This window comes from Microtus pennsylvanicus, chromosome 3, assembly GCF_037038515.1.
Source record: "Microtus pennsylvanicus isolate mMicPen1 chromosome 3, mMicPen1.hap1, whole genome shotgun sequence".
Taxonomy (NCBI): Eukaryota; Metazoa; Chordata; class Mammalia; order Rodentia; family Cricetidae; genus Microtus; species Microtus pennsylvanicus.
Window position 1 is genome coordinate 133,080,037 of NC_134581.1, and position 12,479 is coordinate 133,092,515.

Sequence of the window (12,479 nt, forward strand, 5' to 3'; positions counted from 1 at the left end):
TTGAGGATCTGAGAAAACAGTGCAGTCATTCTTTTTGGATACAAAACACACATCCATCTCCTGTTCGGGACCAGGGTCTGTACCTTATCTTCTTCATAGATTTTTCCACAAAGTCTTTCAACAGTGATCACTAAGTGAAGAACATTCATCAAAGCCCTGGTTCAGTCCATTGCCTTAGCCATTTGTTCTGTGGCAGAAACTTCGAGTAAATTGCAAGGACACAGACTGGATGTGCACTGCCTGGTTTTCATCATCCTGACATGAGCTAGAGTCATTTTGGAAGAGGAATCCTCAGCCCCCATCCGATTGGCTGCTGTGTAAGCCCGTGGCACGTTTTCTTGATTGATGATTGATGTGGGAGGGCCCAGCTCACTAAGGGCAGTCACATCCTCGAGCTGGTGGCCCTGGATTCAATACAAAAGCAGGTTGGGCAAGCCATAAAGAAGAAGCCAATAAACTACACTCCTCCACAGCCTCCGCATAAGCTCCTACCTCAAGGCTCCTTCTCTGACTTGTCTCAATAACAAAAGTTTAAGCTAAAATAAACCCCTTTTTCTAGACTTGCTTTTGGTCATGGTGTTTTATCACAGCCACAGAAACCGTGACTAAGACACCATGGGAAACTTCTCCTGTCGCTATTAATCCACATAGGAATAACTAATGTTAAATATTTTAGTGAACTGTCACATTCCACGATTAATCCATTCTTCCTTTTTCTTTCAATTTTTTGAGTAGTAAACTCCCTTCTGAGTGAGAAATAGTCCAGGGAAGGGGGAAAGACTTACTGGTTAATGAAAAAAAATTTCATTTGACGGAAAATATCTTGAGGATGCCTTGTCCTTCTGGCTGAAGCTGGGAGTCATTGACCTTGGACATGACATCTCTTCAAGTGAGAATGGGTGAAATTTTCCTGGGGTCGTATTTATCTTAAGTTGAAATGCAACTTACTGTCTTTGCCTGTAATTTCAGTCTGCCGTTGTCTCTTATTGAAGGCAGGAAGGGTTGTCCTGTCTATTAAAAACCGTGCTTCGTTTGGACCCAAAATAAAAGCATGCCAAATGTGAAGGGAGCCAAAGTTGAACTTTGACTCCCAAAGGTTTATAGTGTTCCATTACGGCTGTCACTGAAACTTCTGTGTCTCCAGAAAGAGCAGCTCCCTTCCTCCTTCCCCAGCTTGTAAGAATTAAGATAACACGTCTACACTTCCTTAGAAGAAACTGGCTGGGTGTAGGGTGAGTCTCCACGGGTCCTCAGCACCAGGATCTCCACTGCCGACATCACAAAAGCACGGCAGACCAGACATGTTTGGCTTCTGACAATTTAAGGATTGGCTTTTCTCACCCACCTTTGTGCCTTTTGATGTTCAAAATTCCTCCCTGACAAATACTCTCTGGCCTTGCAGGACTCCTGAAACTTGAGAAGTCTTCTTGCCCTAAGACACATTGAACTGAGTTGAAAGTTCTCAGATGTGGCTGCAGCCTAGCTTCTAGAATTGGATAGGAGAGCTCCCGGGGGACATTTCTGCCTTGCCTACCCCCAGATCTCCTGCTGCCCTTTCTTTCACTTCACCTGCAGGGAGAAGCTTTGTCCAGGAAAGGCCCCTCAGCTGCAGCCTTGCTTCCTGAAGGATCTCTCTTCCCAGCACCAGGCCCCCCAAGGGCAGCTGGACACAGGTATGAACTCTCTGATGGTATCATAGCAGCTGGAGCTGAGTGCAGCCTGAAGACAAACCCCTCCCAGCTTGCTCTTTCTTCTCCAGCAGGCTGCAGAGGAATGATCGATGATGCTTGCCTACAGCTATAGGCTGGCTTCCTAAGAGAGGGGTGGGAGAGGGTCATCAAGAGGGAAGGAGGAGAAGAAGAGGAAGGAGAAGAGGAAGGAGAAAGGGAAAGGGGAGAGAGACACAAGAAGGGAGGAGAGGACACAAGAGGGGAAGAGGGGACACAAGACAGAGGAAACAGCAGAAGGGAAAGGGAGAGAGAGGATCATAGAAGGGGAAGTGGGGAGAACACAGGGGAGAGATTACCAAGAACACATTTCAATATTTAAGTTTCCTCACACTCCCTTCCTCCTTAAACTTGCCCAGAAAATCTCAACAGATATGTCTACAAATGGTGACCTCAGGAGAATGGCTAGCAAAACCAACAATACCATCTCAGGACACCAGAACACTTACACAGCCTGCTTCCCAAAAGCAAAGGCACCCAGCCACAGAGCTTCCTGGCCTGCTGTTATTCCCTTAGATGAAAGGCCAGCTGGAGGACAGATGACGCTAGGAGATTAGTAAGATAAGGTGAAGCCACTGACAGGTGCTAAGATGATAACCTGTGTGCAGGACACAGGCTAGCAGCATTTCCCTCTCTCCAAGAACCTGAGGGTATTTCTGGAATGACAGATGATGATAATGATGATGATGATGATGATGATGATGATGATGATGATGATGATGTGGGGGGGATATCACCCATAACCTCAATGTACTAGGAAAGCAACAACACCAAATGGTATCTGCAGAGCCCCAAAGGTGGTAGGAGCTTCATTGTCATAAAGGTCTCTGTATGAGCTTAAATAGGAGTCTAGACATGTTTAGAGATGTTTGAATGTCTACAGTCATAGCACACTGAACTTGCCCAATCTCATCTGATCTTGGAAGCTCAGGAGAGTTAGACCTGATTAGTACTTGGATGGGAGATGTCTGGCAGTTATGGGACAGCCAACATTTCTTTGCACATGGATGAGAGGAATTCTTGGGTGACAGCTTCTTGCATGGGGAGAAAGGATAGTGGAAGAGCCTCTAGCTTAGACTCTGGTAGTGGCTGTGCAATCTGTGTGCACCTCCAGTGGCCACCATACCAGAGCCCTAGCAAAAGAGGAAGCTGAAGGTAACAACCTGTAAATGGAGACTGCGCTTTTGTTTCCATGACACCCAGACCCGAATAATCACACAAAACCTATACTAATTACAACACTGTTTGGCCAACAGCTCAGGCATATTCCTAGCTAGCTTTTACATCTTAACCCATTTCTATTTTTTATATTTTGTGACGAGACTTGTGGTTTGTTACCTCATACTTGCTTCTTGGGTGGTTATATGGTGTCTGCCTGACTCTGCCTTCTTTCTCCCTGCCTTCAGTTTAGTTTTCCCACTTAGCTACATTCTGCCTTGCTATAGGCCAAAGCAGCTTCTTTATTAACCAATGGTAACAAAGCATTCATAGCATACAGAGGGGAATCCCACATCATTTCTCCCTTTTTCTTTCTAGATAAAAAGAAAGGTTTTAACTTTAACATAGTAAAATTATATATAACAAAATAGTTATCAAGAACAAATTATAGTTACAATATTTAGCCTATTTATATTAGGCAAAAATTAAAATATTCTATCATCCATCTTATCTTCATGCATCTAAAGTTTTGCATCTAATTTATCTTTTATTATAACTAAGGGAAACTATAACTATCTGTCTTCAACTCCATCAAAGACCCAAAAAGGATATAATATCATTTAAGTAAAAAGGCAGTGCATTGTAAGATACTTCTAAAACTCTAGAATTGACAGAGCTATCTCACTGCTTGGACAGTTACCCAAAGTTCTTCTGTAACATTCGGGCATCCATTGTCAGTCTACAGGCCCATAGTATCTGGCAGACCTTTCCTTGAAGCAGGAAATTTGAAAGACTTTTTCGCCTATATTGGCAGTTTGTCAATCACTTTTCTCTGTGTTCTTCAGAAAGTCTGGCAGTTTCTTCTGTGAAGCAGGAACCCTGAAGGACCATCTTTTCCTTTAGAAAGTTCAATAGTCACTTTTCTGTGGGTCCTGCATGTCCAGTTCATACAGCATAGCATCAAGAAGTCCAGGCAAGAGCAGTTTCTTGCCAAAATGACTGGTCAACTCCATAACAAGTTTCTTTGATGTCCATCAACCTCTCTGAAGTAATTGGTGCTGCCAGAAGCAGACATGTTGAGAAAAGTCTAAGTTCTTAAAAACATTTTAAATGCTATACTCTGTAGGTCTTTGAAGTGTTGAAGATTATCTATCTAACTGAAATATATCTCTGAACATCTAGAAAACCTAATTAATGTAATTAAAAGTTTGATTATTATAGATGTCTATCTATTAATCTGTATTTTAACTATACATTATATTTTTAAATGAGCTCTATAAACATAATACCTTAAACAGAAGTAGAAATATATGTATACAGTGTAATGAAATTGTTCTTAAATTTGTATCAATAGACCAAAATTTATACCAATGTAAATTATTAACTTCTATATCATATCCTCCCTTTTTATAAGAAAGAGATTGACTACGACCATTAATCACTTACAATCAACCCCTTCTAAATGAAAACATTTGTAATTAGAGGCTGTGCTTTTGTTTTCTGGTCACCTAGAACCGAATGAATAACCACGGAAAAACTATTTTACTTACAATACTGCTTGGAAAATGGCTCAGGTGTATTCCTAGCTAGTTCTTACATCTTAGATTTAACAGTTTCTATTATTTTATATTTTATGACAAGGCTCATTGTTTGTTGCTTCATACTTGCTTCTTGGGCAGTTATATGATGTCTTCCTGACTCTGCCTTTTTCCTCCATGCATTCAGTTTAGTTTTCCTACCTGGCTATATTCTGCCCTGTCATAGGCCAAAGCACCTTCTTTATTAACCAAAGGTAATAAAAAACATATTCATAGCATCAAAGGGCAATCCCACATCAACAGCCAATAAATTGCCATCAGAAAGGACATTCCTGCCTTCAGTTGTTCCCCTGCACTGGAATGTGACACACACTAGGGAACAGGACCTTCTCTGTCATCTCCCAGAAAGTCCCAAAGGACTGAGACCCTACTCTGCTTCAGAGTTCTTGCATGTTTTATTGCCACTCAACTAGTGCACTGCTGGAGAGAGGCAGTGTCAGGTAGGTGACACTCCTGAAAATGGTCACATTATAAATGCTTAAAATAGAAGTTGCAAGCAAATAACATCATATATCTGCAAGAGATCCAGCGTCATAGACCCACCACGGCTATTGCTGATGTAACCTCTGATGTGTTCCTCCAGCTAACCAACAATTCTGTTTCCTGGCCCCTCCCCTATGCAAAACACCCTCTTAGCTACTGGGCAAAGCTGGTGAGACCAGTACTTGACCTGTACAAACTGATGATGCTACAACTCCACCCACTCTCGCATCCATCACTCAATTATCTCAGTAACTGAAGGAGAGCTTCTTTATAGAAGAAGAAAAACTGACAGTTGGAGGGGCTAAGTATCTGTCTTAGAATAATGCAGTATGTGGCTCTACAGAGAAGCCAGGCAAGTCAGATGATGTGGGCAATTAATTATCCATGCAAGGCAGCGCTCCTGCTTATTACAAACAAAGCAAAAAGACCAAGAAACAAACAAAAGCTGCTCTGTGCTTCTGTGTGGGGCTATGTCACCAGCTCTCGCCCCCAGGGAGAAAATAGCATCTGTCAGAGGCTGTCCACCTTGCCTTGCTTCTAGTTCATTCTCCAGTAGCTCCTGCATTTCTCCCCCTGCCGACCCAAGCCTCGGGAGTAATCAAATCAGTAACTGATATTCAGAAAGTAGGTATAGGCTTAGCTGAAGTGGATTTTGTATGTTAATTAAGTGTTTTATGGAACCTCTGAGATCTCAGATGACACTCAGTAAATATTCCTTCCTGAATCCACACATTCTGTGAGCGGGTTCTGTATAATAAAGCAATTTCCATGTCCTGACAGATGGGCCATAGAAATTGGCTGTGTGGCTGTGATTCCAAAAGATTACATACAATGAAAAATCTGGACAATAAGTGCTCTTTCTGATTGTCGTCTGGGTGCTGGCCACTCTAGAGGGGGCAGAGCTCCATGATTTTGCTCATGTTGGAGCAGAAGATAGACCCTGAAATATCTGCATTTCATCCCAGCATTAGAGTTAGGGTTAAAGATTTCTTTCCTTCCTTCCTTCCTTCCTTCCTTCCTTCCTTCCTTCCTTCTTTCTTCCTTCCTTCCTTTTTATTTGCATCTCTAGCTACTTTTTCTCTCTTACTTTTTCTCTCTGCATCTTCTTTAATTTCTGTAAACTCGGGCTGTATATAAAGTGTTTACCAGAAGGGTGGGAGCAATGAGTTCCCTCTTCCCTGCCAAGCTCAGAGTACTCCTTGCCCCTGTGACTTCCTGGAGAGAAAGAGAGAGCTCTGCATTCTGAGCTTCAGTCCTTTCAGAACAGCATTGCAGATTCTTTGCAGTGAACCCACAGACATAAGCCCTCCTCAAGGCCTGCAAAAGGGCACAGATCACGTGAGCTAGGAATTCCAAGCGTGTGATATAAAATGTGCTTGTTCTCAAAGAAAAACACCCAGTTGGCAACATCTTTTTTAACCCATCCACATTGAGAGTGTTTTAACTTGAAGGGGGAAAAGACTATCTGGGGCTTTTGTCCGGAAGTTCTCCCACTTTGGACAACAGTATTGAAGAAAAATTTCAGCTGTCCTCTTTGCCACCTTGCCTTCTCTCAGCATCCTGCCTCCCTGACTCTTCTGGTGGTACATGCTTCAGTGATGAAAGGGACCTTTTGCAGCCCACAATTAGATCAAGGCAAAATTGCCTATGGAAATGACCAAACCCTTAATTAGCTAATTGCAGGTGCAATTGGCCACTTGCTCCATCAGATGAAGGGCAAGTGGTTAATTGAGCCCACGAGTGACCTACTCAATCAGAACCAACAACCAGCTCATCAGATGAGGTCCCAGCCAAACTGTGTCTGCAAACAATAGCACGCACAAAAAAAATACACAGATCACAAACCGCAGTTGGGCTGCCGTCTGAAAATACAAGCCATGGGACATGAGAGGATGGGGAAACAATCAGCTTGGGGAAGATTCAGTTCTGGGGGTCATGGGATGGGTTCTGCCGAGGTTTGGGGAGCAAAAAGCTGCTGATGTTGGACAGAGCATCTTCTTTGAGTCATTCTTACTTTTTTTTCTCTCGCTTTAAACTCTTGGGAAAACTTGCCACTCTGTCCCAGGGGAGATTTTCATTCACAGATGGGGTCCAAGGGGCTCACAGCACAAAATGCCGTTTACAATGGGGATCGAGGAGGTAAAGGTGCTTTCATCAAACCCACAATCTGAGTTTGAGCCCAGGACCCACAGAATGAATAGATGTAAATTCTTTTCACTGGGAGCTTGGGAAATATGAATGAATGAATGAATTAATTAATTAATTTATTTATTTATTTATAAATGAATGGGTGAAGAATACATTTGCATATGGAAGCCTAGAGCACAGACATAAACATTTCATTAAATTGATAGTAGCTTGGGATTGTAAGCATTGGTAGAGCATTTCCTTAACATGCACAAGGCCCTGGATTCAATTCCTAGAGCACAGTAAGGGGTATGGGAGGGGAGGATTCTGTTGGATTTCCCAGTTTTGGACATCTTAAGTTTGTGTTACTGCCATGTGCATTCCAGGAAACATTTTTCTAGTTTGGTCATCTGAAGAAATGTGGATGGTCCTCAGGACATTGACAGAAATAATAATACAAATCCTTTAATGTCAGCCAGCCAAAATGACAATCTTCTTCATTCTAAGTAGATTATTTGGGCTATTTCTCCTTCTTATCAATTAAAAGTCTTCTACTCTTAGACTGCTATCTTCTGTTGTTCTTGTTTTTAGAGACAGGTTTTCTCTGTGGAACAGCCCTGGCTTTCTGGGAACTAGCTCTCATAGACTAGGCTGGTCTCAAGCAAGACCCACATGTCTCTGCTTCCCAAGTGCTGGAATTAAAGGCATGCACCACCTCCACCTGGCCATTAGACTGCTGTCTTAACAAAGGCCTTTGCCTTCGCCACTCAAGAGGATAAGACCAAAGGACTATGCACCAAGACGGGACATCCACCCTGTCGTCTGCCTGTGTGCTGGCTAGTTTTATGTCAGCTTGATACAGCTAGAGTCATCTAAGAGGAGGGAACCTTAATTAGGAAAATGCCTCCATACGCCTGGGCTATAGGCATTTTAAACATTTGTTTTAATTAGTCATTGGTGGGGAAGATTTTAGCCCCTTGTGGGTGGTGTCACACCTGACTTGGTAGTCTTGGGTGCCATAAGAAAGTAGGCTGAGCAAGCCAGGAAGCAGCACTCCTCCATGGCCTCTAATCAAATTGAGCCTCCAGATTCCTGACCTGTTTCATTTCCTACCCTGACTTCCTATGATAATAAGCTGCTATAGAGAAGTAAAATAAACCCTTTTCCTCCCCAAGTTGCTTTCCGTCATGGTGTTTCACCACAATAATAAAAACCCTAGCTAAGACACTCTGGGAATCTTACATGTTACCTCTGCTCAGAATCTGTTGTGAGGTCATCAGGTGGCAGCTTTAGGGGTTCAGACCTTGGAAAAGTGGGCTGAGTCCACATGTGTCGACTGAAAGAGAATGCAAGGCGGTCTCACTGCTCGCAAGTTTAAGAATTCTGCTTGACAGAACGGTATGCTAAAGAAGTATTCAAAACGCAAGGTGCACGTGATTCAGACAGGATCAAAAGAGAGCTTCTTAGCGTGAAGCTCGGGGGCAGAGGCCAAAGCAGCTCTCAGATAGTGGGGCAGAGTGGGAAGGTCCACAGCAAAGGAGGGAACCAAACCTTCTCTCAAGCCTCATGAGGCAGACGTCACTGCACACAAAGGCAGTGTGGTGCACTAGGGAATTATTTAAGCATTTTAAATGATAAAATAAAATCTACTACATGATGCCGACCACATCAATAAGACATTAGTGTGTGCTAGTGTGTTCTTTGCAAAGAATCGTAAAGTGCACAGAATTTTGTCCCATGTGATCCCAGTGCAGGAAAGGAGAAGCCTAGTCCTAGGAAACATCTTAACTCTGAGACAGGAGATAAGGCTTTAAAGATCTGGTGGGTTCCTTAAGGGAATACGTTCACTTTCAGCTGCTCAAATTGACAAGGGACTCTTTGAGATGAATAGATGAGGACAGAGAGTGACTGCCTAGTATATAAAGGCCAGGAGTTCAATCCACAGCTCTGCTGAACAGAAGCAATATGTTCCTTTGGTAAAAATAAATACTAGCTCCAATATTTAAGCTGGGCTCCCGAGCATTTGTGCTAGAGTTAAAGATCTGCCTCCATCACCTCTCTTGCCTTTGCCACCTTGGGCAAATTGTGTGACTTCTCTGTGATTGAGACCCCTAATCTACATCTGCTCCCGAGATAATTGTATCCTAAACTCTTGATAAACACTGCAATTAGCAGGTGTCAGAGACACGATTCCATCTCTGTCTGGCTCCAGAATGATAGCCTTATTAAACTTTATGCTAAATTCCCTCACATGTAATTCTAGTTTGGGTTATTGCCTTGAATGTTGCTTTCTTAAACACGAGTAGGGCTTTATTGCATGTGTTGTTCTACAAATGATCATTTCCCTGGCAGTCTAATTTGTATATGTCTGCACCAGTACCGAGACAGCTCTGCTCCATCATTCTTCCTGGCAGCCTAGAATTTCACAGGATAAATGAGGCTTAGATACTGTCAGGCAAATCAGGGTTCCAGACAGACTCACCTGGAAAGCACCATTCAGGTAGACTGGACGGCAAATGCTGCCCCCTTAATCTATGGGAGGCATTGCCACAGGGAACCCACTGAGAAGTTTCTGGGATTTTGTTTTGTTTTGTTTTGTTGTACTACAAATGAGATTTTAGGACTTTCTTTGTCTTTTTCATGCTGGAATTTCTTCTTTTTTCTTTTTTAGTTAAAAAATTACTTTTCATTTTATATGTAAACCCCTGCTCCCTCTTCCTCTTGTACTCCCACCCCCCTCCCCTTTCCCATCCCGTATTTACTCCTCAGAGGGGTAAGGTCTTTCCTGATCAACAAGGTCTGGAACACAAAGTTGAGGCGGAATCTTCCTGCCCCCCCCCCAAACCCCAGCCCCTATTCTCGTATCATGGCTGACCAAGGAATTCCACCATAGGGAATGGATTCCAAACAGCCAGTTCATGCACCTGGGATAGGTCCTGGTGTGGCTGCCAGCCCTGCCCCCCACCTCCCACACAGATCAAGCCTCATAACTGTCACCCACATTCAGAGAGTCCCATGCTTTGCTGGTATTTCTATGAACTGCTTACCTGATAGTGGAATTCCAGAAAAAGAGGTATAAATTATTTAAATGTTGATAGATGCTGCCAGAAGGACTCCAAAAAGACCCTCCTGTTATTCCTGCCCTCCACCAGTCGAAGGGAAGACATTCTTTCCTATTCTCACTGAAATGCATATTGCCATCCTTGTGTTTCTCATTGCTCTAAAAGATAAACTTCGAAACCCAAGGTTTGGTTGCTAATGAGGTTAAGGCACTTTCCGTAAGCTTTTGAATTTCTTCTTCTAGTGATTGCTCCATTACCTTATAAAACAATGCATTTTATATTTGTACACATGCAATAAACACAAACCACATATATCTATTTAAAGTAAGCTAAAGGTAGCTACTATATTGTTCGGTCTCACTGGCCTTGTTTCAAGTGTCTCCTGGTCCCTGTTAGAACAGAGAGAGTGGGAAGGAGACCGAAGGGAAAGGGAAGCCAAGAGACCACCAGCCATGAGATGGATACAGGAAGAGAGCAGTGTGACTGTAGAAAATAGACATGGAGAACTAAGAGAAAACTTACAAGTTACCTGATCAACATTACAGTGCAATGTGGTATATCAGAACCAACTTGTTCTGATGTATTTTTTGAAAACATGAAAAAAATTATTTTATATACGTAAGAAGGCTATAGGTCCTCATTGAACTTTAACAGAATTTAAAACAATATGTCACCACTCACAAATGTGAACAAGCACATATAAAACCTCAGCTCCCATGAGCACTCCCACACTGGGCTTTGCTAACCTGCTTATTGCAGGCTAATATCCTCAAGAGCTAGCCATTCAACATGTGTAGGTTGGAATAATAATTATAGTGTCCGTTATATGTCAGGAGATTGGGGCATTTTTTGATAATTTATTAATAATCAAACATTTTTGAAAAATGTTATTGTTAGATCTAAAAACATTGTTTTCTGCAAGATATTTTAAGATATCCTTAAATCCAGAGAGAGATATAATGAGAAGAGGCGGGAGAGAGGAAGAATGACAAAGAAAATGAAAACTGTAAATAAAATATGGCATATTAATTTGGTGTGTCCACTAATGTCAACCAACTAAGAATGAGCTCATTGAAGGCACTTGATGACAATCCTCACACAAACTCACTCCAAAAAATTAACTGCAATGATGGACAAAATAACTTGGAAAATTTATTTATAAGTATTAAAATATTGATATCTGTAGTATTTTATGAGACCAACTATTTTAATATAATATTATGCAGTGTTATGGTCTCTGCAATGCAAATCATAGCAAATTAAAAAAACAGCCAATAAAGTAAAATTTTTGTCTTTTTTTCAGTATTAATTAAATAATTATAATTGACATTAAGGCACATTGTTTTTTAGTAAGCTTATATAGATATATAAAACTCAACCAAGGATAGAGAATCTATTCTATGAATGGAGAGTTCTCAAAATTCAACACAAATATAAGACAATAATTTTAAACATTACACACATGCACACACAAAATTTTTACATCTGGAAACCATGATGGGTTGGCAACAGTGGGCATTTTCTGACTTTATTGTGGGCTCTATTAGCAATGCTGTGACTTAGTTTGATTCTTTTTCTGTGCTGAGTTCATGAAGACGAAAATCAAGATGATAGTTTATCTTAAATTCCCTAGAGTGTACTGATATCTCCGCAGACAATGGAGAAATGGGGCGGGAAAAGGCACAGGAGCAATACTTTCCTTTCAAGTATTTTCACAGTGTGCTCAAGTAGCCTAATGACTATTTAATAGTATTGTAGCAGTGACAGCTAAATGCTAACATATTGCAGCCATGCACACATTTCTCCAAACACGATGGGTTCAAAGCACATAAGTAATCAGCTGTATTAAAGTGCAGCCCTAAAACTGTGATCGTTCAGAGTCCGTAATTACACTGGCAGTGGGTTCCGGAAGGAAGGCTTTAGGATGAACTAAGACTAGATGCTATTTGCCCAGGTATTTCAACAATTTTTAAGGAAGGCACTGTGTTTGTGTGTGTGTGAGCGTCAGTGAAGGAATTCCACTTATTAAGTAACTGAGAAACATACAACCACATCTCGGGATTCTAGTGGTTTCCTCCTTGTAGTGCAGATAAGGCACCAACGAGGAAACAGAGATTTGAAACTTCAATGGAAAGCAAAGTAGTTTTCATGCCCTTGAAAAATGGTGGTCAGAGATGCAAGACACTGAGGACTTTTCAATGCAATAACAGAAAAATCTTATAGCGTTATTAGATATATTGGGAAGTATTGCCAAAGACATTCCAACTGGCTCAGTGGGAGCCACTTGTTAACACTTCCCAAAGGAAATTTGTACTAAATGATGA